Here is a 27,776-nt window from a genome sequence, read left to right on the forward strand (position 1 = left end):
TTCATTATGTCGATCCGACAGCTTTATATAGATAGTGTCATGTCGGATATATTTGCTTATTTTTTTGACAGTAAATTCCCGTATGCCGAACACACATACTAACATACACACATTTTGTCTGGACCATGAAAACGTGATCAGTGATTGATTCTGAATTCGAATCAGTCAAAAGTCGAATCTTCCAATGATCACAAAACTTCATCTATTTTTACTACGTATGTACATACATACATATAGATAAAGTAAAGATGCAAGTAAAACATTATTTTTTTAAAATAGAAAAGTTGATATCTATAGTAACGTACCGAGTATTAAATTCTTAGATTATAAACATCACAAACTTTTTGCCATATGAATAAAATCTTATGTCGATAAAAATCCCTTCAGCCCATCGGCTCTGCCACCTCACGATTATAAGATAAAGTAGACTGGACATTGAAATCGTGTAAAGTGATAAAACGGGATATATAATCCCAACGAGATGTACACAAACCACCCCATATACTTTTATCGCAGTCATAAAGGTGTATTCACACCGTGACGCGTGCTGGAAAAATTCGGCATAGGCGCACTTAACGTAGACGGCTCACGCGACGATTCCCACCCACCCACCCACCCATCCGAAACCCTTCCCTACCCCCAAAGCCCACCTCAATGCCGTGTAAAAGCAACATTCGGCGGGACGTACAAGGAAAATTTCAGTTATTTCGACCCGATCAAGATTAGTTGTGAAAACGCGTATGAACACACATACGTCTCGGAGGCCAATCGATAAGTTCGGCCCTTTTAATAAATAAAACGCCTACCGAAACTGTACGTAAACACCGTACGTGTCCGACGGCCTTTATTCACCCTTCTTAAAAGAGCAGGGGATAGTGTTGGGAGCGTTCAAACAAAAAGCTCAGAGCGGTAATAGGCAAAGGCCACGTACGTGCAAGGAAGCGATTTGAAACTGCTCCATCCGTTAATGGACTAGGGCTAATAAGGAAAAATAGAAAAGCCTCGATGGATCACTTTCCCGTGTGTGTCGTAAATGTCTCTCTAGTTTTAAGTGAGTAAATTTCTATCCTAATCTAGTATTTATGTACTTTTGAGTTACGCGTTCCATTACGTTTATAATATATTCATGCTCGATTTACAAAGTTGCTGTTTCACTCCGGCAAACTTACTATCATATATTTTCAAAAATAACGCAAAAAAATTGCTAGAATATTTGATGGTGTCAATTTTTGTATGAAACCGTTTCATCACATTCTGACAGGAGAACAAAATTGGAACCCACAATTGTCCCATCTGAAATTTTCCTTCGCCTGTATAAAGCAATAAGAAAATATTAAAGAACATGCTTACTTAGACCACAAAAAAAATTCCCAAAATATATTGTATACAATCATTTTAGAAAGCTTGTTGCTTTATCTTTAATAGCAATGAAGTGAAGTGTTTCAGATCGTGCTACCTCTTCTAGTATTCGTATTTAACCTTCCTAAAGAACAGACATTTATGTATATGTACATATGTACATATGTATGTATGTAGGTACGAAGCATTTTTGGTTTTTTAAAACTTTGAGAAATTTGAATCAATTTGTGACATGGAAAAAATTCTCATGAGATTTCACTGTGATTGTAACATTTATATTATACATTGATATGAATAGATATTGCAATTCTATGAGAAGTGGGTAGGTATTTATGGTATTATTCTATTGTCTCTTTTATCGAGAACAGCATTCCGTATAACCTTTGAAGTTAAATAGTCGATATTTAATTATAATATTGAGTATGTATTGTATTGTCATATTGAATTTTCTCATTCTGAAAAATCCAATAATTTGTTCAAGAGTCTTTCTATAGAACATCCAGACGTCAATTAGCGTCTCGTGCATTTTCAATGAAAGATATCGAAACGTCATCACAAAAGTATACGAAATTAGGTCAATCCATTGAAAGCGATACAAAGAATACAAAAAACGATTAAAAAAATAAAAAGGAAGCAAAAAGAAAGACGCTGCTGAATTTTCCGTTTGTGAGATTTTAAATTTTCCACGGTATACATATCCAATGGGCAGGGCTGAGAAGAAAGGATCTTTTTTAATCAAAATAATCCAAAAATAAAACCTCGTTTTCTACACAGTAGGAATAATTGAGAATCTCTTGTTATGAAAAGAAAATGTCACATCGTTTAATGTTTTGACGCATATTAATAATTTTATATATGTCGAAAAATTATCGCAATTTCAGCAACCCGATGAACATTCGATTGATGTATAATTGAATACATTTTAATTAAATTAAATTTATGCCATTTAATATATCTACATATTTATGTATTCAGAAGAATTTAAAATTAAGGCCGAAATTAACTTGCTTAATTTTCTTAGCCCGCCTACACATTTTACGAGCTCGTGTGCGACAAAAATTAATTCCGCCTAGTATATGTAACGGAATGGTTTTATCAGAAAATATCACATACATACATATGTACATATGTATACGGCACTAACTGATTGATACAGTGCATTGATAAAAATTGCAGTGAGGTTCCATGTTAATCACTAATTCAATTTTAGCTATTACAGCAATGTAAAGCTATGGTATAATGTAAAAATGTATATACGTATATTTTCAACTGACGATTAGCGTGTAACATTTCAATGCGAAATGACAATTTCTCTAAAGACATTACATGAATCAAAATTCTAGCTGGTTACTATTAAGATTACAATAAACGGCGATATGTATGTAACAAATTGCGGTAGCTTGAGTATCCGCCATAACATCATTAGTACTAAACGACCCGACGAAATCGAAAGGTTTGGATAAACTGTCATTATTGAAGCTTAACGCACTGCCATTTGGATCCATTAAATATATAATTGTTTTTCGCAGAATATATGATGTTATTGTCGAGAAAACAAAACGCACAAGCAAAACCAATTAATAAATCAGAAATCCTTAAACTTTTCAACTCGGTAATGTACATTGTATACATACATACATATATACCGTTTAAATAAAGTTGTGTTCGGGTATAATTTTAATTAAAAGTGTTATAACTAAAGTATCCATAGTAATATATGTATATATTTATGTGCGATATTTAAAACAGCCCAAATATTAAAAAATACATTGCATACCAATTTTCAAATCATTTATTAGATACATATTACTGGGGCGAAAAAAGCGGAAGCTTTTTTTTCAAGATGTAAGCAACCGTAAAAAATCAAGAAGCAAATAATCCGATTGATAATCCCTAACCCAATAAGAGGATCCCTGGTAGGATTATATTGGCATAAATAATTCTTTAGACATAATAATAGCCATGATATTTGTGTATTTTTATTTTTATGTCAATTGAGACATAAAGAATCACTTCAGCACTATTAAATTACATTTGCTCTTTTAATTTTAAAAAATATTTTGTAACTTTTATGTTCCATTTATATTATCCAGAACTGCACGGAAAAGACTATTTATATTCATACTTTACAGCACCACCCGTCACCACATCTATTCTTGTTTTGGATGAGCGCAAATCAAAATCGACTTACATATAGGTACGTACATTACAAAGACTTTTTTAATGTGAGAAAATATGCTTTTGACAATAATAATTGTGAGATAACATGTGATATGTTCACACATATAAAGGTCTGCTAATATTATACAGCACTGCACGCCAACACTTCGGCACAGGACTGCACGGAAAAGATTACTTCTATTCATACTATATAGCACCGTCCATTTTCGGCACGTTCATTCTTGTTTTGAACGAGCGCAAGGCAAAATCAGTTTACATTTACAATGCAAAGTGCGACGATACTGTATAATATGATACTGTATAATACGACACTGTATAATATGACTGCTGTATAATATGAAAATACCGTGTCGGTTGCTGCTGTTACGTATACGGCACACATACATTACGGAAAAAATTAATGTGTCCATATAGAATGCACTAAATAATATTTTTCATATTGCTGTTTTAGTGCAGTTGCCGGCTTGATCTATGCTAGTATAAGCGAACCTTAAAACGTTGGTTTTTTTGAAACCATCAATCTGTGAACTTAATACTCAATACTCAATCTGTGAACTTAACGATAAAATAATACCTTTGATCGAAATTTGAAGCAGTTAAAAATGAATATTTTAGAAGTTTACATAATTATATGTTTGTTTATTATTATCCAAAGCGACCTGGACTATATTTGAAAAACGAGGTTTTATATCATTAACCCATTGCCCTACTGACCATGCTACGCTATTTCGGATATTTCACGAAATATTTATGTTCATGTATTATAAAGAAACATTTTAACCTCAAACAAACCTATTGCAATCATTTGTTATAATTGTGTATAGAATAAATATAACCGATCAATAGATACGTTTCAGAAGTGCAATTTCGATTGTGTAGGTGCGATAGGGGTGTTGCGTGCGCGAGCCGTCAACTCGACAACGGCTCCCAGTCGCTTTCGTTCCATTTCATTCCATTCATTCGATTTAATCTGGATGGAAGGTCCTCGACACGTGTATAATTTCTGTTCCAATGTATTTCGACTGGAAGACCTGAAGGGGAAAGCCGCAGGGCCGATGAGTCAGCTTTGCCGGCTCGTCACGCCGCGACACCTCCTATTTATTTATACGAAAAATTTACACGTGGTTTTGTTGGGGTCGCTTTTAAAATTTCATTAAGACCACAAAAAGCAGCGGCGTGACGTGACGGTGGGCCATTAGGGTCTGCTAGACCACCTGGCGGCCCAAAAGCTCGTCCCAGGAAACTCTAATGGCCACTCTAAGGGCACATCAGACAATGGCGTCGAAGACATGGCGACGCCTCCCCCCAATAGATTTCAATCACGATTCGAATTAATTTTTAATAAAGGTCTTGTCTTCTTAATTAATGAATACCGATTCTGCCGTTTTCGGAATCTATAAGTGTGTATTATGCATTCAAATTAAGTGTTGAATTCGACTAATTACAACACCTGTTGTACGAAAAAGCTCACTCTTCACGCAAATGGGTCTACCACTGGGGTTTCCAACCTGTTTTAATACACGAAAGATAGGCATCCTTTACCAAAAGGCTTAATATTTTATTTTCTACATGCTGACGAAGATTTATAATAGAAAAAATGAGTCCTTAAAACCTCTTATGATTTACAAGGAATCTAAAAACTCCTATGATCCTGTTTTAACGTAAAATATTGTAACAAAATATAGTAGAGTACAGAAATCAAGAACTACAGGAGGTGTTAAATCTATAATGCCCTTCCTGGAGGCGTTAGAGGTGCTAATAACATTGGTGCTTTTTTTGAAGGGTTTTAATGTATATGTACATCTGTGGAAGTTATTTGATATTTGTTACTTATTCAGTAGCAATTTTCTACTTAATAAAATAAATAAAATAAGATATTGTAATATCGAATATTGAATAGAAGCTTTAAACTATTTGAACGAAGTTTTAGAAATGTCAAAATATAAAATTTTAAGAGAACCCTGAACGTGTTACGTATAATATAACGTGTTACATATAATAGAACGTGTTACATATAATATAACGTGTTACATATAATAGAACGTATTACATATAATAGAACGTGTTACATATAATAGAACGTGTTACATATAATAGAACGTGTTACGTATTATAGAATCAAACGTACAAACGATTGAAAATAATTAAATAAGTTCGTATAAAAAGTATTCGAATACACACATTTAAGATCTTATCAGAAGCAATATTTACGTCGGCATTTGATGTTGCAATTTAAAATCACCCAGACTTGTTATAAACAGTTTTTATCAATCAATTACTTATTAAGTATAAATAATTAATATGTCAACACACTGATTTATCATGTTAATTCTTTCATACAGAACTGCTTGAAAAATTGACCAATTGTCACAAGTCTTTAAATTTTGATGTGATCCTTAAGTTCATACGTACAATTCTATACTAAAAATTATTTCTATGCTTACATAGTATTTGTATTATTTCATTTTATTTATTTATGTATCATTTTGAAATATTAAATATATACTAAAAACAAACATATGTATGTATTTTACAGTATTCATATTTGTATATTCGTTTTTATTGGTAGATCAAATTTATAAATAGCCTCGGGGTAAATACTGTGGAAAGCGATAGCGGCGTGATGAACAAGTTGTCACCATCAGACTCGAGCAAATTGAGGTACTTATGAAAATTCATCCACGGAAAGAAGATAATTGCGAGTTTACAAGGACTTTGCTCAACTTTTACGGGTCACCTCCTAATGGTATTAATAAATATAATTTGGAAAGTTTTTCACGAAAATAAATTCACAAGAGCGACTCTCATTATCAACAATTTAATGATGGAAAATGTTAACATTCGTTTCGACGCAAAAGTCAATATTACTTCTAGATATGTTTTCACTCCCCCGCAGTTGGTATTTATGATTTATTTCCGCTCCAGTTTCCGCAAAAAAACTCGGTAATTTTAGCATTTGTAAGCGTTGAACGTAACAGCGAGAATTATTTCCGCACTCGGTGTAAATTTTTTCATTCACAGGTCTTTCTTAAAACACGCATTAACAATTTCATTCTTACAACAATGTATTATTTACGAGAAAAAAAACCGCACTGAAATTTGAGCGCTTTCATCGTGTCGAAATATAAAAAAATCCATTTAAATTTCAAATACCCAGTGGCACATACGTTTGAGCGATAATTTTGCACAGCAGTATTCGTAAGTACATTTTATATTTACATATACATTCATACATATAAAATCTCATAAACGTACGGGGACGAATTTGAATCACGTACAATTGACAGATGCCTTTGCCGATGTGGATTTTCGTCGATGGTAGCGAACCGTGCGCGCCTTTCTCCTTTGTAATCGAAACTCAGAGGATATCTTAAGCCTTTTTCGTGTCACGAAATTCATATGCTGATACAGTAAATCCTCGAGTAAATGGAAGGATAAAGGAGGGATGTGCTGGTGATGGCTGATGCCTCGTAGGCAATGGCTGGAAATTGTAAGGAAACATCTCAAAGACATACAAAGTGAACGAACCATTATCGACGAACACCTTTGTCAGAGATCCGACTCTGGGAAAAATCGAAAATGAACGACCCCAGCTGAAGGGGGTATGTAAATTCATACACGTCATAAATATATAGGATATAACGTAATATAATACACTGACGCGTTACGAATAACATTCACTGAACCCTTTAATAATGCATCGACACTTTTTAACTCGAAATTCCACACAGATAAACTCCAAACTTTATATATATATATAAACAGGAACAATATGTGTATATATATATATATATATATATATATATATATATATATATATATATATATAAACAGGAACAAATGTTAAGGAATTATCACCTATATATAGGTATATGTATGTATGTTTATAATACCACTTAAACGTCATACTTAAATATAATTTGTGTAGTATTCGAACGCACTAATTTGTATTATATATAGAATGACCTACATATCGGTACATATGTATGTATTATATATAATATGTAAATGTTAAAAAATTCATATTATCCAAAGATAAAATGTCGAGACTGAGCTGAATAGCTCTATCTGACAGGATACACAAGGATTACAAAGGAATATTCCTCCTACATATCATGTGTATGTACCATATACAATATTTGCGCAGAATCAACGTCTATTGACAGCATCTCCAAGTTGTCTTCCCTTTCCTTTGTAATATACAATATAAGAAAACAGCATTGATATCCGCGCTGCATCATTTCATTTATATAACCATGTACACAGTTTGATATAAATAGCACAAGAAAAATAAATAAATATTATATTGATTCTATAAATCCAACGCGCAATTGTACCACTTTTCCATGTTTGTCAAACTTGCCTCATACGTGTCAAATTTGACGTTTACGATTCGCGTGCGAGTTTTTCATCGGTAATTTTTCTCGGAAACTTCCAAAACAGCTATTTTTATTTGCATACAAATCATTCGACATTGCAAGACCTCAAATCTACCTTTTGGCTAAATATGCGTCAAATTTGATCGCCTCTACGACCTATTTCAATTATAAGCAACTAATTCGCTTATTGTTCGTGGTCGTGACACGTTCAAGACGTTTCCCATATACGAAGTGTGTGTCTCTGGTGACGATGAGAATGAAGGGCGATTTTCGGAAGCTCCTTTCCATTCAATTAAGAGGACGAGGGACGATGCTATTGGCGTTCTTAATAATATATTGAATGCCTGTTTGTTCTGGTTTCGGCGATACGAGAGCGTGCTCGACGACATCTGAATTAATGTAGTACGCTCAAATGCTTTGAAATCCATTCAGGCCTGTTCAAATGCAACGAAAGCGCCAAACAATGGCATGGGTATCTGTATAATACACATTTCATCCCCTAATTAAGAATTAATGGTATTTTTTACGACCGCAAGTCGGAGCTATTACTGACATTCTTTTATGCCTGGAATATACAGATAATGGAATTGGTATGATACTACCTATGTAGTGTAGCCGTATCAAAACATGCAATCGTTCTAGCTAAAGAATTCAGATGATTGTCAGATAATCCCACTTTAAAAAAATTCGATTCCGTGATGTAACAAAACTATAAATTAAACTAAAGCACGAAAACTGTTTTTCCATTGCATTGCATCGTCGATACCACTGTTTGATTACTTTGATTCATACGAAAGCACAATTAAAATACATTATATTAAATTACATTGAGTAAAATTTATATTTTATAACCCTATATATGTACATACATATACAAGGATAATAAACACGCAAAGGGACCGCAATCCTAAAAGCGTAATTCAATTAATTAATTTCAAAAAGTCGCAATAAAATTCTCTTTATTTTAATTAGTCTTTTACGATCTAATTTATTGCCGTGGATAAATTAGTCACTGAAGATGTTATACAATTAATTTTCGATTGAATCTGAAATTTTATTACAACTTGAAGAACCGCTTAAAGTCACACACCATAAAAAGTCGTACTATCTACCATTAAAAAAATAGTTCACTATTTCGAATGATAAAATCATATCGTTCGGTAGTAGGCATATTTGTAAAAAAATAATTGAATTGATAAAGCTACACATAAAAAAAGATAAAAGAGCATATGTGCTTCTTCAACATTTTGAATTTCTATTCATAAAACAGTACAATCGTATCTCCCAACGTGATCAGATCTGATGTAGTACTGTTGCACGTACATAATATGGTAACACAATGGGTTTTAAATTTTAGCTTTTGGACTACCTCAATAGAGATAAAATGTAACCGGAAAAAAGTTGGATTTTTCAGGACAAATTACAGGCACAGATACAATCTCGGAAATGATTCACGAACTCCATTGTAGAATAGTGAATTATTTATTTGAAAGATATTTTGGTGATAGTGCGACTGTAATCACCGTTATAATATAAATATTTATATACGTATATGTGTGTATGTACACGGAAAAGCATTTTTGGTTATATACATGAAAACAATAAACGTAGATACTGATAAACCCCGTTTATGTACAAACCGTAACCACAACAAAAACGACCAGCCGAATTCGCCTTTGCCCTGTGACAAGTTCATCGGTTGCTTTCAATTTATCGAATTCGTACACAAAGAAAATTGATTGAGCGGTTAAGCACTCAATAATGTGCCGTTTAACTGATTCCGTGAGCGTTTTAACTGTCGAAAGTAACGGAAAGTTAATTTTAGGTTTCCAATGTGGGGGGAGGGGGAGTATATTCGTATATAGCCCTCAATTGAGTCGTTTCCTCATAATGCTTAGATAAACACATATATTACATACATTTCCCGGATAAATTCAACGGCCGAGTTAAGGCTTGTTACATACATGTCGGTGGAAATAAATACCGAAAGAAGAAAGGAAAACGAGGGTGTGTTTGAAAATGTTTGAACGGCTGTTGAAAAAGAATGCAACGGTAAATGTTTACATTTATTTGAAAGATAGGATGGGGAGGGATGAATTAGTACTTTTTTCGAGCACGAGCCCTGGAGGGATTTGCCTTTTAAACTGGAATAAGTCGATATTGTTTGAACATTTCATTCCGGGTTTTTCCATTTTTACGAAAATATTTTCGTATACTATGAATACCTTATAAAAGAACAATCACTTTCACATTCTTATACATGACATTCAACTATTTATTTCAATTATCATATTTTTAAAATAATTTTCCACACAACAAGAATCGTAAAAAACATAAAAAAGATTTGAATTTTTTTTAAATCATAAAAAATTGAAGAATCAAAACTTAAAAGTCAAAGGATAAACAAATTGAGAAAATAATGTAGTTTTTGACAAAAATATTTAAATTAAAATCGAAGAGGTAGAAATATCAGAATTTGCCTTTCTTTTTTAAAATAACGATAATTAGAACAAATTTGTGAAAAAACTTACTATTCATAAATATGTACATATATGTATACCGATGTATAAAACATCTATTCTATTAAAAAGGATTTAAATTTTATTATCTTGGCTTTAAATAAAATTTAATGTGGATTATGATTTGACAGGTGATTGTAAATGAGAAAAACATCTAGCTGTTTTTCTTAAAAGGGCTGAAAAGAAAAGAAAGGGGGTGATAATTCGAGAAGAAAAAATAAGTACCTACTCAATTATATATACAGATAGATTCAACAGAACTCAGATAAAATCAAAAATTTTAATTAAAGATATTTTATGTTGACACATAATTTCATTTTGTTCGAATTTTATCCTCACGATAGTTAATTTAGAACAATATATTTTTATTAAATGAGCTATGAATACAAATTCGATGTTTATTAGAAATATTTAAAAATTACTATTATCATATAAAATACAATTGGGTTTAACCGAAAAACCAAAAACATGCGGAAATCAATGTCAGTAAACAGTAATATTCAGCTAAATATTGACCTTTGTCAGATCCCGGAACTTTCAACCGGGGCGGTTCAACAAATCCGAATTAATATCACTGTGGCTAAAATACTAACAAACTATCTCTATTGTCTTGAACAAAATTCTGAGCTTTCCAACTATATAATTAACGTGAACAATTTTGTATCCTACAATAATATGTACCTATAACATAATAATATACATCTAAAAGCTCACCAGTAAGGACTATATAAATTATAAATATGTACCTTGATTGAAAGAGATCAGAGCAATTGAAACAAACTTCACACTCCATAGCTAACAATAAATATTGATTTGGAATAAATTACAATTCATCGGAATACATACTGATTTTCGAATAAAGCTCTTCACTGAGGAAGCTCGTAAATCAACTCAGCGGCAAATAAAAGCGGTGGCAGCTTGATTACGCATTACGAACAAACTAATGGCATATGAAATGAGTAAAAATGTAAAACGGTATCAGTGAATTAATCTGACATCAATCAGCGTCGCGGCATTATTTCAGTAGGTAATTAGCGTGACTTGTTTGCATCTTGATTACGAAACATCACTTTCCTATCCTGCGATAGCTTAATTATTGAGTAGCCGGGTACCATACACCTGTGTACGTAATTTCAGTACGGACAGATACGGTGCAGCGACCAAAAAAATGCAAGCTATCATGAAATGCAGGAAACGACCCCACGTGTGTACGAACATATAATTTTTTTTATTTTCCTTTGCAACACTGGTAAATTATGCCCTTTGGTCATCAAATTTTATGCACCGACACTAGTGAAAGAATCCAGTGGCGTCCGAGCTCGACTACATATTCTACAAAATCAACATGGAATATTTAAATCACAGACATATATGTACATTTCATTAAAAATAACAAGTATATGTACATATGATTCATAAATTAAGACACAAAGTAAAAACACGAAACAAAAATAGTTGAGTGATTGTATGTGGAAGCTAAAATTGCGATGTTTGGTCATCCAACATACATACATATGTATATATATATAAGGAAAATTAAAATTTAAAAAATCAAATAGAGGAAACTGTTACTCGGAAAAGAGAATAATTTAAATTGCCAAAATATTATTTAGAAAGTAATGAATTCTGTACCGTATTTACCGTGAAAAACAACATGGATATATTTTCTATAGGATACGTGTAATTAAATAAGTTGTTGATATTTACTCACCCAACTGATAGATGACATGTAATTCATTATTTCGATTTATATGTATACATATATGTTACAGTCCAAGTGTTCATTCCGGTTCGTTCATGAACATACTAGTCTATTCATACAGGAACTATTCGTTTTAGTTAAAGTGCTAACAGTCAAAAGCTACCTTCAAATAGACTCACCAGGTGTTACATAAAACTTTTAGAAGTCAAAATCTTTGATCTGTTAAAATCTTCAAGATGTCAAAACGATAAGGATTTAAAAAGGGAATCCTATAAAAGCCATATCACACCTTTTTTATGATTCCAGTTTCCGATATGTTTTATATTAAAACCCAGGGTTATCATACATACTAGAATACGGGACAAACAATTGAGAATACCTAAGCTTATGCCAATAGTTTGTGCATGAACAAACTATGTAGTTAATTTGTCAATTTACTATTTTGAGTATGCTATAACTGACCAGATTAGTTCATGTATGAACAAATAGAATATACACGAACGAACGATCAAAATATTATATACAAATATACATATATGTATGTACTTAAATTTTTAATAAGAAAATAGTTATGTATTATATGTGTGTATGTATATGTCTTTTTAGGTCGTCCGATTTTCTATTCGTAACTTGTTATTGGTATTATAAAAATCTCATAAATTCTTATGAGAAGAAACGGGAATAAATGAGTATTACATAAATATACTTGCGTACATATTATAGAGTAAATAAATATATATTATAAATAAATTTAAATATCAAAGAGAAGGCAAAGCTGGACAAGAAAATTCCTCGAATTGTACACAAAATCAGAGTAAAATGGTACAAACAAGACCCTTAAGTGAAGTAGGTGGTAAATATGTAGACGTAGATAGATGAATATTGTTCAGTACAGTGATAAATAAAAGCATACTTAACAGGCATGGATGGAAAAGGACTGCAAATAACGATGTATAAATACCTAATTCATAATTACACGATACATAAACATGACGACGATAAATTTTAAACTGTTATATGAAATATGTGGATTTAAGTGATAGATATTATTAGCAGTCGGACACCACTGATTAAATAGGAGCATACTTTAACCGGTGGCAGCTTTCATTAGCGTCATTAGGCGAGGGTGTCAGGCAGGGGCTGCACGCCCCATGTCAAACGGAAGGAAAGTGTGATTATCCACGCCAATATGTGAATGGGTGAGTATATACATACATATGTACATACATATATGCAGGCATACACACAAACAACTACACACTATGTGACGACTAAATAATGACGTTCATACAAAAGTCGTGGCGAATCATCGAACACCCATTGTCCAAATTGTGCACTCCACATTGTACATAAAATACTACCACATTATCAATGAAATGATCCCCTGTATAAATATCGATTTAATCATTTCGACTTAACGTAGATGAATCATATAGTAAAAAATGTACTTTAGAAAATACTACGTTGTATAAAAGTAAAAACAGAACAATTTCAGAAAATTTGTATACCTATAGAAGCACCTTGACTCCGAGCACTATGAGATAATACATCAAATTTATTTATTTAACGTATATACTTGGAGGAGGTTGCAAAGCCAATAGACCCCAAGGGGTTAGAATATAAGAGGTTAAATACGTATATTTATATAAATTACATGAGGAAAAAATAAAACATTCAGGATAACAATAATGAAATAAAAATAAAAATAAGACAGGAAAAAGTGAACAAGAAAAAGAAATAACGAAATAAAAATGTTTAATGATAATTTGATGGCTCTATCTATTCAGCAGCATAGATCAATGTATAGCGTGTTATGCTTTCAATTGTATGGTCACGGGTTCAAATGAGATATGTGACTCCAAAGTCGACTGTTTTCTCTCAGAGTTCGCCAATTTATCTGATTTAATTGAAACGATTCTAACGAGTTGGCAACCTTGTATTATTTCTCGCAAAATTCGAGTTTACAGCATCTCGAATTCACTGATTTATAAAATACAGGAAATTTCTCTAGATATGTCTTTATGATTGTTAATCATTTTTTTTAATTGGCCTTGAATAACACTTAAAATACTGATATACATACAATGTTTGACCATAGGTGTCGTTGAAAATAAAATAATTAGGTGTATACCTGTATAAAATATTTAAAATAAAATACAGTAAAAAGAAGATAACCTATTACATACATACATAATAATATGTAAAGATTCCAATTTTTCATACCAAATTTCATTATGAGATTCTCGTGTGTAAGATATATGTACGTATGCATGTATATATGTATATACAAATATATTTGATAGCAATTAATCTTTCGCTATTATATTTGCGGGGTTTGAGTTCCTTGGTGATGCTGCGGGCGCGAATAGTGAGATTCGATGCCCAAATTAAATAGACGAGGGTTAGGTTAGGCTTGTAGTTTGTAAAGTATCAAATTCAATAGATAGAGTTTCGCAAGATGTGGAGTATGTGTGTACACATATTATACATACGTGCAATCAATAACTAAGCAGAATCGTATGCTATTGGAAATACAGAAAATTATTAAAAATTTTAATTCAAATGAACGGGAATAATCGGAATTTTTGATGCGAATTAAATAATATGTACGGCCTTTGGATAATTAATATTGGCATTTTTTACCTACATAAGATGTACCTAAAATAACCAAAAGCTTCGCTTAACGTACGTAAAATAAATAAATTTTAAATAAAATTATATTTTTTTGAATAATTAAATATTTATTGTTATCTTGTATTTAATGTATTTATATGTTAATAATTTCAAGCGAAATTACTCGTTCCTATATATTTATTTCGTAGATTTCGAGACTATAAACATAAATATTCATATTGTATTCTGTACTCGATTTAACCAGTAATTTAATTTTGATCTTTTTGAATGGTCGGATGAATTAATTGTGTTTTCTTTATAATATTTAAATTTAAACCGAGTTATATTATTACTTCAATGGAGCGACAGAATAACTTTGGAAATAAATTTGAAAAATTTTAGAAGTTCTTTCATTAATCCGCGCTACCAGAATCACTTCAGAATAAAGTTATTTGTGTGAAACGGAGTTTACGTTGTGTCACATTTTAATTAAAACATAGTTGTCATCTTCACGGTAGCAATTTTAATTAAAGTAGACGTCGGAAGACGTTCGGTCGGAATACATTTAATATTTTCCGATATCAAATTCCGACTTTGTACCATTCCGAAGGCCGATCTCGATAATATAATAATATCTTTTCATTTCTTGGACTTGGATGGAGTTTGAAAGTCAGTTATCCTTGTTTCAGTCGTTCCAAATGGGCAACATCTGCCCCCCGGAAAATCCTTAAATGTGCCGTATAAAGGATTTCGAAGGAAAAATAAGACGTCGATATTTAATTAACTTAAGAGCGTCGGACGAATTCGATTGATATTTTAAGTGCTCTCTCTTCCACCAGAGCCGGAAGAATTACAATATTAACGAAGTTTCCCAATTAACATTCTCTCGAATGTATAATTTTATTACGAAATTCTTTCTAATCGAAATTAAGCCGTCAAACTTATTATAAAATATATGACACTTCTGCCTATGCATATCAAGAGCGAAATTTGCGAAACTTTCAAAAGTTACCGAAAACAAATGGTAACGGTTTCAGAGTGTAGTCTTGTTTTCGCTAAATCAAATACAAAACCAACAGATGGTGAACAAGTTATGTTGTCTTCAGGTGAAATTGTTTTACTTCAGAACAAATACTTTCCGACACAATGTCTATGCTTTGTTTTGTTACTTCGCACACGGTTGACAACTTTATTATTTGTTTTGCAATTTCTAGTTATCATACGTAATATATTTAAGTCTATACGAGAAAAATTATACCCACAAAGCTAGCTCAATCGAAAATCCGCAGCTCAAAGGCTCTGGGTCATTGTGGCAGTAGGGATATTCAACTTGGCAAAGAGCTGGGAACAATTATCATATTAAACAGTTTTCTTCCGTTTAAAGTTGGAGACTTTATCGAGTGTAAGCGATTGTGTGCTCGCCGACGTTCCTGCGTACGCGTTTATGTGTACCAAAATCGAGCTTTCGAAACGGAGCTTTCTATGGAGTTTCCTCATAACAATAAAAGATCATTATAAGGCGATAGAAACCATGTAACGAGGTAGAACTAGTTTCAAAGCACCTCGCGAACAGCAAAACTTCTTTTAATGTTCCTCTGGGTAAATACACTTTGTGAAATTTCATAGGAAACTGTAACATATCGTATCGTATATCGTCCTATCAACTGGTTAATTTATCGCTACATTAAATTTTAACGACCACGCATTTAATATACAGATCGTTAAGTCGAAAAATTACAGCAACCTTCAAAGGTTGAAAGTTGACATTATTATTAATAAACAAACCTACAGAGTGAAAAGTTCCATTGTGGACCATTTCAAAGTCAACTCCAACTAAAATCGATTTTAATTCTTGTTTTAATTTAGCCACTGAAATTGTATCAACAAGACGATATTGAAAATTTAATTAAACTTCAGTATCTGGGAAAACTTTCTGTTATAAATCAAAATATTTATTATTATAGATGCTCTGCAAACTTGTGACTTGTAATGATAAGTAAGCAAACGGTTTTAGACCGTATTTAGTATACATAACTATGTACATACATATGTATCACATGTGTGTGCACGAATATGAATGTGGACGCATATATATACCTATACATTCATACATACATATGTACATACATATCTCAGTCAGTGGCCCAAGTCTTCGCCACTTTTTCCATCAAATACGAATAAAAGTTTTCATCTTTCATTTAAAGTATCAAAACAATCGCTCGTGTGCTTCATTTCTGAACCACTAATTACATTTGACTAAATATTGGATATTGAAAGTTGGCATTTGAAACGTCAAAATTTCCAAAAACGTACTGAAAAAATTTATCCAGATTTAGGCTACTTTTTTTCCGTAAAGCAAAATAAAGACAATCCTGGCCTTTAGAGATGAGGATATGAAAAAATCTTCTGCATTGTGATGGATAGCGAGTGACCAGAACTTTTATGATTGTTTTTTTTTTTTTTATTCAATCAATCGTGCACACTCGTCTTAACGATTACTCTAATGTGACGACTGTGCTATACAGATTTATAATTATAAATTATTATATATCTACATAGTTACTAATTATATTTTAACATTAAACACAACATATATGTACAAAATATTGTACAAAAGTATTGTAAGTATTAAAAAGAGGGAAATACAAACAACGATTAACGTTCACAGAGACATCTATGAACAAAAATCGAGATTCTGAATATTTCGAATTCATGCGAGAGAAACAAAGCAGGGGTGCCAATTTGTTGGAACCGTTTCAATGAAATCGGATAAATTGGTAAACTCTGATGGCAAATGATGGACGTTGGAGTCACATATCCAAGATCTGGCCAGCAGCATACACCACGGATAGAACCCGTGACCACACAATTGAAAACATTACATTCTAAGCATTGATCTATGCAGCTGGTTTAATTTTATATCTCCAAATATATTGGATGCACGGTTTTCATATTTTTTTAATTTTAATTAATTAATTAAATAATTATTTTTTTTTAATTTATTTACGAAATAACATTTAACAATGACAACGGGAATAATTATTTTTGCGGGAATCCTTTGAAAATTTGCCTCACAGATGCGAAATTCAGTTCGCTGCGTTCAACAGTCAGTGTGAGAATGACATCCGCCTTGGAATGACTGCTCTGCTTCAGTCGCCACATATTTTTTACTTTATTTCATTTCTTCCACTAATTTCGCAATAAAATTATTTTCATAGCTAATTTCAATAATGAACCGCGCAGATTTTGCATTACTTTAGCTTAAAATACACATTTTTAACTGGATGCTTGGCGTCCAGCACAGTGGTTAGCGTATATTCTTAGTGTAAGGCAAGTGTTAACCTAACGGAGACTAGAACCGTCAACGATACTAAGAAATAATCGAGGTCGGTCAGATTATTTGGTTCGGCAGTATTTTCAAAAATTGTATGTAAGTCGTTAACGAAGCGTGGAAAAATTAAGCTAATTTACATATGTATGTAGTGTATAAAACAGACACGCTAATCAAAAACCGTGTGTTGCTCGTGTAAGCCAAATTAAAATGTAAAATAAATTAAATAGACGTCATAATAGATTTTCGATTTCCGTACAGGTACGTAGATACATATAATCGCGATAAAAACTGTTAAGGCTCGCCTTTGCCGACAAAGCCTACCGCGATTGCGTGACAACTCGAAATTACAGAAGCCAACGAAAGTCTTAATGGCACACGTTACTTGGGCTTTTCGCATTATTTATTCGGTGCAGATATGATAAGCGTTTAATTTATCATCGTTATACCATCACCGAACGGCCCCTAATAAAATTTGATTCATTAGCGCGTGAGTGTCGTTAACGACGTTCTCGATACGCGAGCGTTCTGGAAAAACCAGGACCGGAAAAGCGTATGGAAAATGTCGACCGTTTCACTTGTACACGGTGGCGTGACACGCCGCCGCTGCAATACAGCAATTAAGTTTTTACCGACGAAACGTGTTTGCGGGCTTTGGTATTTAATCTGGAGTAGAAATATGCACGTGCGGTTTTTAACCCCTTCGCGCCCGCGTGATGAAGTAGGCGCTCCCTAGCCCGACAAGGGAAATGCATTTGCTTCGGTCTTATTATTGCCGACGATTTTAAATTTAAATTTAAATCTCATTTTATATGTGAGTATCACATTTGCGTATTTTTCTAACTGAGCTTTTGTACTTAACTAGTTTACAACCAACGTTACTAATGATTGCACTACTGTGGAAAATATAATGAGCTATATATGTACCTAATTATTATATGAATATTTTTGAAGAATTGAAGTGTGCGTGGCTCAAAAAATGTTGGGAAACGTTGATGTAGGAGGAACAAATGGAATCAAAATAATCCGGCATCCTTCAACAGCTATAAATATACTTAAGTGGAATTATCATTATATACTTATTATTATTTATGTACTTTAGTCTATACATAAATATGTATAACACTGAGCAACAAAAAAAAATACCAGAGCGGAGACTAACCAATCTTTACTAAGTTTGACCCACTGAATTCGAATATGATAATGATTTTTGTTGGTTGGTGATCGTATACGAGATATGAGCGATTAAAAAAATATGCGATTTTTACAGTTTTTTTGGCTTTTGCGGTCTTTAACTCAAAAGCTAGTATTGCTGTGCTCAAAGTGAGTATTGTAATCAATAGTCAGCTGTTTTTTCCATTGATTGTGATATTTTATTGCTTTTAAATACTTATAATAAATTGTCTAGCGAATTTTAAAAGTCAAAAATATTTTTTTTTTATGGATTTTTTTTCCGTGCTATTTTTCTAAAAATAGCACGGAAAAAATCGCGCATTTTTTTAAACGCTCATATCTCGTAAACGATCACCAAACAAAAACAAAAATCATTATCATATTCGAATTCAGTGGGTCAAACTTAGTAAAGATTGGTTAGTCTCCGCTCTGATAACTCAAAAACGTGATTTTTTGTTGCTCAGTGTATTTATTCTCTGCCTGCATTCCTTTATCTGTTGCTAATAAAAAAAGGCAAAATAATCAATTATAGTTGAATTTGGTAAAGTGCCACAAACCTGCGTGAATACTAAATCGTTTCCAAAAAAATCATATTTTACTAGTATATAGTAAGACATTACAAATGGTGAAAAATTCATATAGTTCATGTTCAAATTAAAGGAAAATCACAATTTATATAATATGTATATAAAAAGAAATCTATTACATATACATATAATGAGAAAGTGGGTAGAATAATCTAGACTTCAGCTTCTAGAATATTACATTTTTGATACCAATTAAAATGTTTTTTTTAAGTGCCTCTTATTGAAGCACTTTTCACAGACGTTATTACGCATGAAAATACATATTTTTTTGTTTTCTTCGATGAAGTGTTGCTTGAGTTCGATATAAAATTCTACAAATACGGTTTGTAAGTGTTTTATTTGTAAAAATATGCTCAAACCTACTCATTTAATACATTTAGAAAAATATATTGATTTAGTTTCAAATATTACAAATTGATTTTGATTTTTAATAAAGCTGAAATTTTTAATTCAAATTGATTATATTTACATATGTATGTATGTATCTACCATAGTGCGACAGATATTATCCCTTTGGGGTAGTGTTTGATGGGTTTACCGAGAATGACTTCACTAATGCATTTTAGGTTGCAGTGGTCTCTCACTTTACAGACTGTGAGGTGCTTTGCATGTTTCCTTTGACTCCCGCTCATGAACATAAAAATTTACAACCCATTTTTCGCGAAAAACGCTTTTTCGCTTTCATTCTTTATTTTTTCATCCCCGTTTCGTTTCAGCGTACCACCGCATGCAAATAGCTACAGCTGTTCCGATTTTCTCTCGGAGATAAAGCGTGCGATGCGAAATTAATATTAATTCCCTCGTATTAAAAATCGTAACTTTTCTCGGACGACAAAGGGGCTGCGTTGCGTTCGATCAAAAGGCTATGCTTTTGGGGGGCGTAGGAAATAAAATGGGAACTTTTTTATCTGTCGAATATTTAGGTGCGGCGCAAAAGGGAGGAAAGAACGACTTCGACGTCTACCGCCGTGTAAAATTGTTCAGTGAGTACCTAAATAAATGGAAAGAAGTCGGTCGAGAGATAAGAAGTGCCCGCAATCTGATGTTGGAATAAGGTAATAAGAAGAAAACTCACATTTGACTTTTTCTTTTGGCGGGAAACGTGGTTTGCGGTCGCCTAACGACGCTAACTCGACCACTAATATATTTTTAAATAAATTAAATCGGTTTTTTTATCAAAACTAGATTAAAAAATAATAAATCATATACATATGTATATGTATTTTATTATATTTATGTATATGTATATGTATGTACATACAGAAATTCGTTCAACGAGTCGTCAATTTACATACATACATACATTATAATTATTTTGAGAGTTTCAAATTTGATCATTCAGATTTTGTTTCAAATTTGATCATTCAGATTTTGTTTCAAATATTAATAAAGGTCAAATTTTCAAAGCTTCATTTGAAATTTATCTGTGTTTAGTATGTTTCAAATAATTTAATTTATAGCTTAAATTATCAATTTTATATAGACACTAAAAATTATGCAAAATAGTTTTGAAACAATAAACCGTTTCGATCCCTATTATAAGATGAAGCAATAATACAATAGAATAGCAATCGCAATATATTTTTTTCTAAAATTTAGTCGGGCCAATATGTGCCTAAAATTTAAAATCACAAATAAAGTTGTAAAAATAAACATACAAACTTTTAAATTGCTCGTTGAATTTGACTCGGCTGGAAATCTGCAACAAAAAAAAAACATTCATATCAAATTAAAAATTCATGTGATCCTATTTTGCTTTGCAAGTCAAAATGCCGTGTCAAAACACCCGAACGTAGGCTTTAGAAAAATATGAAAGATTAATTGGCTTTATTCGTAAATACGTTCCGGCTATCCGTAGCTCTAGTTTCCATAATCCGAATATCCACTTCGCGTATACGAATGGCGCCGCTCTTCAACAAAAAATATATAAAAACAAAAAAAAAACGAAAAAACCTTTGTTCCTGTGACAAGGCAAAAGACTTGTGAGTTGGACACATACAGTCGGAACAACCCCCTACTCGTGTATTTATGTAAATCTAGACGAAAGCCCTTAATGGATATACGTACCGGGCGGCAGCAGGACCAAACAAAAATCTCCGTAACTCCGCGAAAGATTCCATTTCCTCACAAAAGAATATATGAGATTATCCTGCGAAATAAAACAAAATAAACCGAACCGAGCAAGTGTTCATTTAGATTCTTTTGTTCGCGTTCCCGCTTTGTATTTGAATTTTATTTGCGTTTGGCCGCCGATTGTAACGTGCATTGCACAATGGACGTTAATTTTCCAATATTTATGTATGCAAATAAATTTTCAATACTTATAATATCAAATGCAAAAACCCTTTCATAAAGTCGTAAGAATTATTTGTATTGTTATTTTAATATTAATACATAAATAACCTAAATATTTAGGTAAACATTATCTAACGAATATTCACATACATACATACATACATACATAGAGGCTGCCGAGAGAAATGCCGGGGCTTTGTAAAAATTATTCCGGGCCCTATGACAAACTAAAAAGAAAGATCTTCTAGATGTATTTTTAATTTGCGAAAAATCATCAACTATTAGAAAAATACCTTTATGTTGGTTGTTATTTTTTTAAATAATTAAATAAGAAAGTATGATATAACAGGTATGATTTCCGACACGGTGCCCCTCGAGTAGTCCGGGCCCTGGAAATTTACCGTGGATCTTCCTTTCTCATCAGCCCTGCATACATACATATACATATGTTTGTATGTATAATATTTAATTAAATCAACTGAATTATTAATTTGAGGCAAGCTCCCTTAGAAATGAAAAATTACTTTCATAAAACGCCTTTTTAAGATCAAAGATTTTCAATTGACATTCATATAATTGACGTTGAACTCATATTAAAACGTCTCCTGAAATGAAAAGCTGTAATTTCATTAAATTTTCTGACAGAAATTAATGTATGTACGTAGATCCACCATTTAATTAATTATTGAGAAAACGATAAAATTCAATAGTATAATGTCTCGCTGATTACCCAACTCCTACATAATAAATTTACGAAGCAATTGACTTCTTGCTGCTATTTCTACCATAAGATGTCTATTTATATTATCAAGCACTGGACGTCACCAGCTCGGCACAGTACTGCACGGAAAGTATTGCTTCTATTCATACTATACAGCACCGCCAGTTTTCGTTCATACTTGCTTTAAACGAGGCCCGATATACATTACAAAGCACGACGATACGACGTAAGTTCATCAACACGACAATCAAACAGATCGAAATGCTCCCTTATCACGTTAAGGAACCGGACAGCCTCTTACCCAAAGCAGACGTCTGTTCCCAAACAGAAACGTTTGTTCTCTCAACAATAGGTTAGAAAAGCCGATGATGACGCAGAGCTCTACCACATTCAGGTGCCATTGAGTTGTGAATAATTCCCTTTATTACTGCAAAGAAGTATTTGGAAATGAGAAGGAAACAATCCTTCTCAAAGATAGTGAGTCGAAGCCGGAGATACATATCTTGTAAAAAAGCTGTGGGAAATAAATACGGGTAATATTCGCACTTCCTCGTGTAAAGGTGTTGAAGAAACTATTTTGAACTATTTCTATCAAGAAAGATAATTTAATTTCACTAGGACTCCATATAACAGACCAAAACTCTGATATGCTCCGGACAAGAGAACAATAAAGTCACACGATAATATTTGGATCTTGAAAGTAATGAGCATGTCGCAAAATAAATCCAAGCATTTTGGTAGCATATATCTGTAATGGAGGGATGATATCGGTGCCAGAAAGTCCCTAGATAAATTGTACAAAAATCTGTGCTTTTATTTTGTTATTATACGTATGTGTATGTATATCACACATTACGTTAAATAAAATGTAATTATACTAGGTAATCAAAATTAAAGGCAGATTTTCTGCACGATAAATGTTTGAAAAGGGTAGGCATAAGGACCACAATTTTATATTATATTATATTTGCGTTCAAGGGTGCGAAACAATTTCATACAAAGCTGTAAAGCTGCTAGTTTAAAACTCTCGTTGCTTTTATTGTTTAAATTTCACGCATATGTGGATGAAAACAGTTGTAATGGCGCCGCAGCAAGAGCATCAATTTAATTGGAATAAAATATTTTTTGTGAAAAATCTGCATTTTTCTCGAATAGTTGGTAAGCTCGTAAAAAATAAAACGAGCTTTTTACAATCTTACCAAGAAGTACGATTACCACTACTTTTAACGACTGCGAAGTCAAATTTTATTATGACAAATAGCTAGTTATGTGCACCAAGTCGTGGAAAAAATTCCAAACGAGTATATTACGTGAGATATGAACGCGATATTCCGGATAATGACGCAGAGGCGTTTTTCTAAACAAGAAATACAGCAGCGTTTCCTTTTGAGCGGCTAATCATTTATTGTATTGAGAGAAGTCGTTACTAAAAAGTGAGCGAGACGGCTAATTTCGTTTCCCGGCCGAATTTCTCTAGACTTTTCCCGCGGCTGGAAAAGTTTTGTTTCACAACAGTTTCTCCGGCGATCGTGTCCGTCAAATTTATAAGATTTTAATTTAGCAAAGTGACAAAATTCACTGCGGTAAAGGAGACCGTAACAATGCGAGCGCTCTTGATAGGTTCGGTTAATTATTCTGAGCAACATCAAACTTTTCCTCCGCCGCCGACACGGCGAAAACAAATTAAATCGCTTCGTATCAATCTCAATTCAGCGACGTATTTTCTCAATTATTATGCAAAACAATTATGTGAAACTTTTAATGAAGATGAATCTGGGGCCATCCACAGCACGTTGGCCACCGATCGGCACAAAAGGAGCTTTCAGGAGGCACATAATGTCCGAGCTCGTTTACACCGATTTGAAAGTTAAATCAAAACGAGCGCGAAGGGATTCTACGTACTTCCGCAAAAGGTAATCGAATGTTTGTAAGCTAATTGGATTTCTCATTAACCCTTCCCTTCTTTCGCAAAAATATCAACCCCTTTTCTTTTCTTAATGGCATAATAATTTTCAACAGTCTTAAGTTATTCAACGGGAATCCTGTCCCGGAGGGGAATATCTCAGCACATCTAACGGCGGCCAAGTTTTGTTTGCAACGATGTTGACTGTCCTTTTATTCATCTCAAATTGAATTTTAATTAGAATCCTTATTTACTTCCCCCCCCCTTCCCCGCCACCTCTTCCCCAGCTGCCATCTCCTATCCCCGCAAACTTCCAATTCCGTCGTTAATACTCCTCAAACCGTTTATCTGCCGGTAATTATTTTTTGAAGACGGGGTGAGAGTGTCTTGCGCAAACTTTTTTTCTTTTCCTTTTAGCGTAAATATTTAATTGTTATACAGATATAAACTCGCAGCGATAGTAGTGAAAGCAGACCCGTAATGAAGAAAGACATCGAAAGGAGATCGACAAGACATCGGTCTGAAGGGTTGATATGGGTGAGCGATAGGTCTCCTCCGTACCTACCCGACTTCTTAATTACGGAACACGTCCGTATTTGTTGAGTTGGTCGAATATCTTAGGGTAAACCGTACACTAAAACAATAGGTACATTTTATCATTAGAAAATATACCTACAAGATAAAATTAATTGGTTAATTTTACAATTGAAAGGAATGCTCGTACAATTCCGCAAACAAAACAACGATCAAAGCAATAGAGCGAAAACCCGTAAATAGCAATGCGGTCTGCTATACAAACGATCGCTGCATTTAATTAAATACCACCACTTCGAATAAACTATTCAAATCGGAACATCGTTTTATGAATTCTCTACTTTATATCCATACATATACGAATTTTAAATTTATATATGTACATTATAAAATATTTATGATATATAAAATATGTATAATGATAAAAAAAATAATAAAATAATAAAATCATTAATAAAATGTGAACAACTGAATCAACAAAAATTCCGTTTCAACAATAACGATGAAGCTTATATTATATGATGTATCATAAAAGGGATCAACTTATTAAAAGGCAATTTTAATTTTCCATATACATATGTACATACATACATACATACATACATACATGCAATATAAAAAAATTAATTTATTATTTTATGTATAAAATTGCGTCGATTTGAAATTATTTACTTATTTACTTTCAAATTTAAATAACTAGTTGGAATCCATTTCAGTTTCAAATATCTTGCACCCAATGAACTAATCTCACAACACGTTTTTCCGCCTCTATCTTAGAAAGCCATATTTGTTTAATTTGATTTAGACTAATAAGCCGTTATAATGGAAAGTCCACTTTTTTTCATTTCGAGAAACATCTCGCAAATCATTAAATATAATGTTTTAATCATAAACAATATTTAAAAATACTGGTGGCATGTAATAAGTTTATTCTGCTTTTCCAAGATTCTGAACAAATCGAATTAAAACAAGTGATAAAAATTCGTGAATTAAATCAAACAAAAAGTGTTTTTGGAACTGAAAATTGCACTTCTACTACTTTCAAATATAACGGCTTATATATTTATTATTCAATCTCTTGAAGGCAAATAGTTTGAAGTCATGAAAATTCTCAATATACTGGGGATAGCTGTATAAAAATGGGTTCAACAATTGTTCATTGACAAACAGACGTTGCAATCTTCATCCACTGCTTCCATCTTGCTTTCTTTAGCGTCCTCTCGGGTACTATTTGAAGGGTGGCTTTCATTTCCTCCAATCGCGGTTCCCATAAGTACAATTCCTTTTTGAATCGGTGATTTGAATCAAGTGAAATATATATGAATTTCCAATGTTTTTTTTCTCTCTGTGCAAATATACAGATTAAAATTAATAACCACCAAATTTGGCAAACGATTGACCAACTTAGTTTTGATACATTTTTATAAAAATTGAGACTCCAGAATTAATAATACCAATACAAACGAGTACCAATAACGAATTATGTTTATTGAAATTATATTCAATTCAAATCAAACACGATAATATAATTCAGGAAAAAAAATGCACCACTCGTTAAAATTTAGTACAGCTTTTCCGGCCATGTATAAGGACGCGAATGGTTCAAGTGAGGTCGCATCGAGAGCTTTCGGTAAATATTTCCCCAACCTTATCGTTTTCTCGGAGGCTGAATATTTTCCAGGCATCTCCCGCTCATCTTGACCGGCCGGCCGACGGGGTCCACATCGGCTGAACGTGACACTGCTCAGCACACGAGCCGAGATAAGTTGTTTAGACCGGAAACCGGAAAACGTGGGGTAGAGATAGGGGGTGGCGCTCGAGCATCTCGCGCGCGTGAAATATCACCGTCAAATTAGGGATAGGGGCGATTTGGGTGAGATGCCTCGTAAGACATTTTGTATGTGGTCAGCCAAAAGTACCTCTCCCCCCCCCCACCCACCCACCCACCCACCTCTTTGGACCTTATCATTACTTATTACGCGTGTATATGTGTGTAGGCTTTTTTCGCGAAAGCTCACATCCCCGGAAGGAACGAGTATTATACGCGTCGCATTTATCACGCTTATGGCCGGCAATGAATAAGCTTTTTCATACTTTTATGACTGCGCTTAATCAAAAATCTCGCGGCGAATGAACGACTGCTTCCGCTTCGGCTTATAGGCGATGCTAAATCTGAGACAAACGACTTTTCTTAATCTAAATCGGGCTCTTAAAAGTTTGAAGATGAAGAGCAACAACAAAACTCCACGATAAAAATAGCGATGCGCTTCACTTGTTTTGAATACTTTGACGAGAATTTCATTTAAAAATAGATTTATTTGACATAAAATTTTATGCCAAATATGTATACATATTTATATATGTATGTATATATTATAGATCCAAGATAAAAATGATTTTTAAAATCTTGACAATGAGTTATAATTAAGACTATCCTTTTTATTGAGGATCGAACTGGATTCATTTCGATGATCTTTAT

The 27,776-nt window shown here is 32.9% G+C and overlaps 1 protein-coding gene across 4 annotated transcripts in view; it reads right to left on the reverse strand.

The window, feature by feature from the left end:
* The window catches only part of LOC143914593 (connectin-like), a 127,925-nt gene that overhangs the window by 47,811 nt on the left and 52,338 nt on the right, over nucleotides 1-27,776 (reverse strand). For 2 of the 4 annotated variants that reach the window (XM_077434863.1, XM_077434864.1), the window contains exon 3: nucleotides 21,507-21,543. The gene's annotated coding sequence lies outside the window, so the exon portion shown is untranslated. Of the gene's footprint in view, nucleotides 1-21,502; nucleotides 21,544-27,776 lie in introns of all 4 variants that reach the window. The other 2 variants (XM_077434862.1, XM_077434861.1) reach the window with 1 other exon arrangement.

The sequence above is a fragment of the Arctopsyche grandis genome, chromosome 7 (assembly GCF_051622035.1).
Source record: "Arctopsyche grandis isolate Sample6627 chromosome 7, ASM5162203v2, whole genome shotgun sequence".
NCBI classification, from domain to species: Eukaryota; Metazoa; Arthropoda; class Insecta; order Trichoptera; family Hydropsychidae; genus Arctopsyche; species Arctopsyche grandis.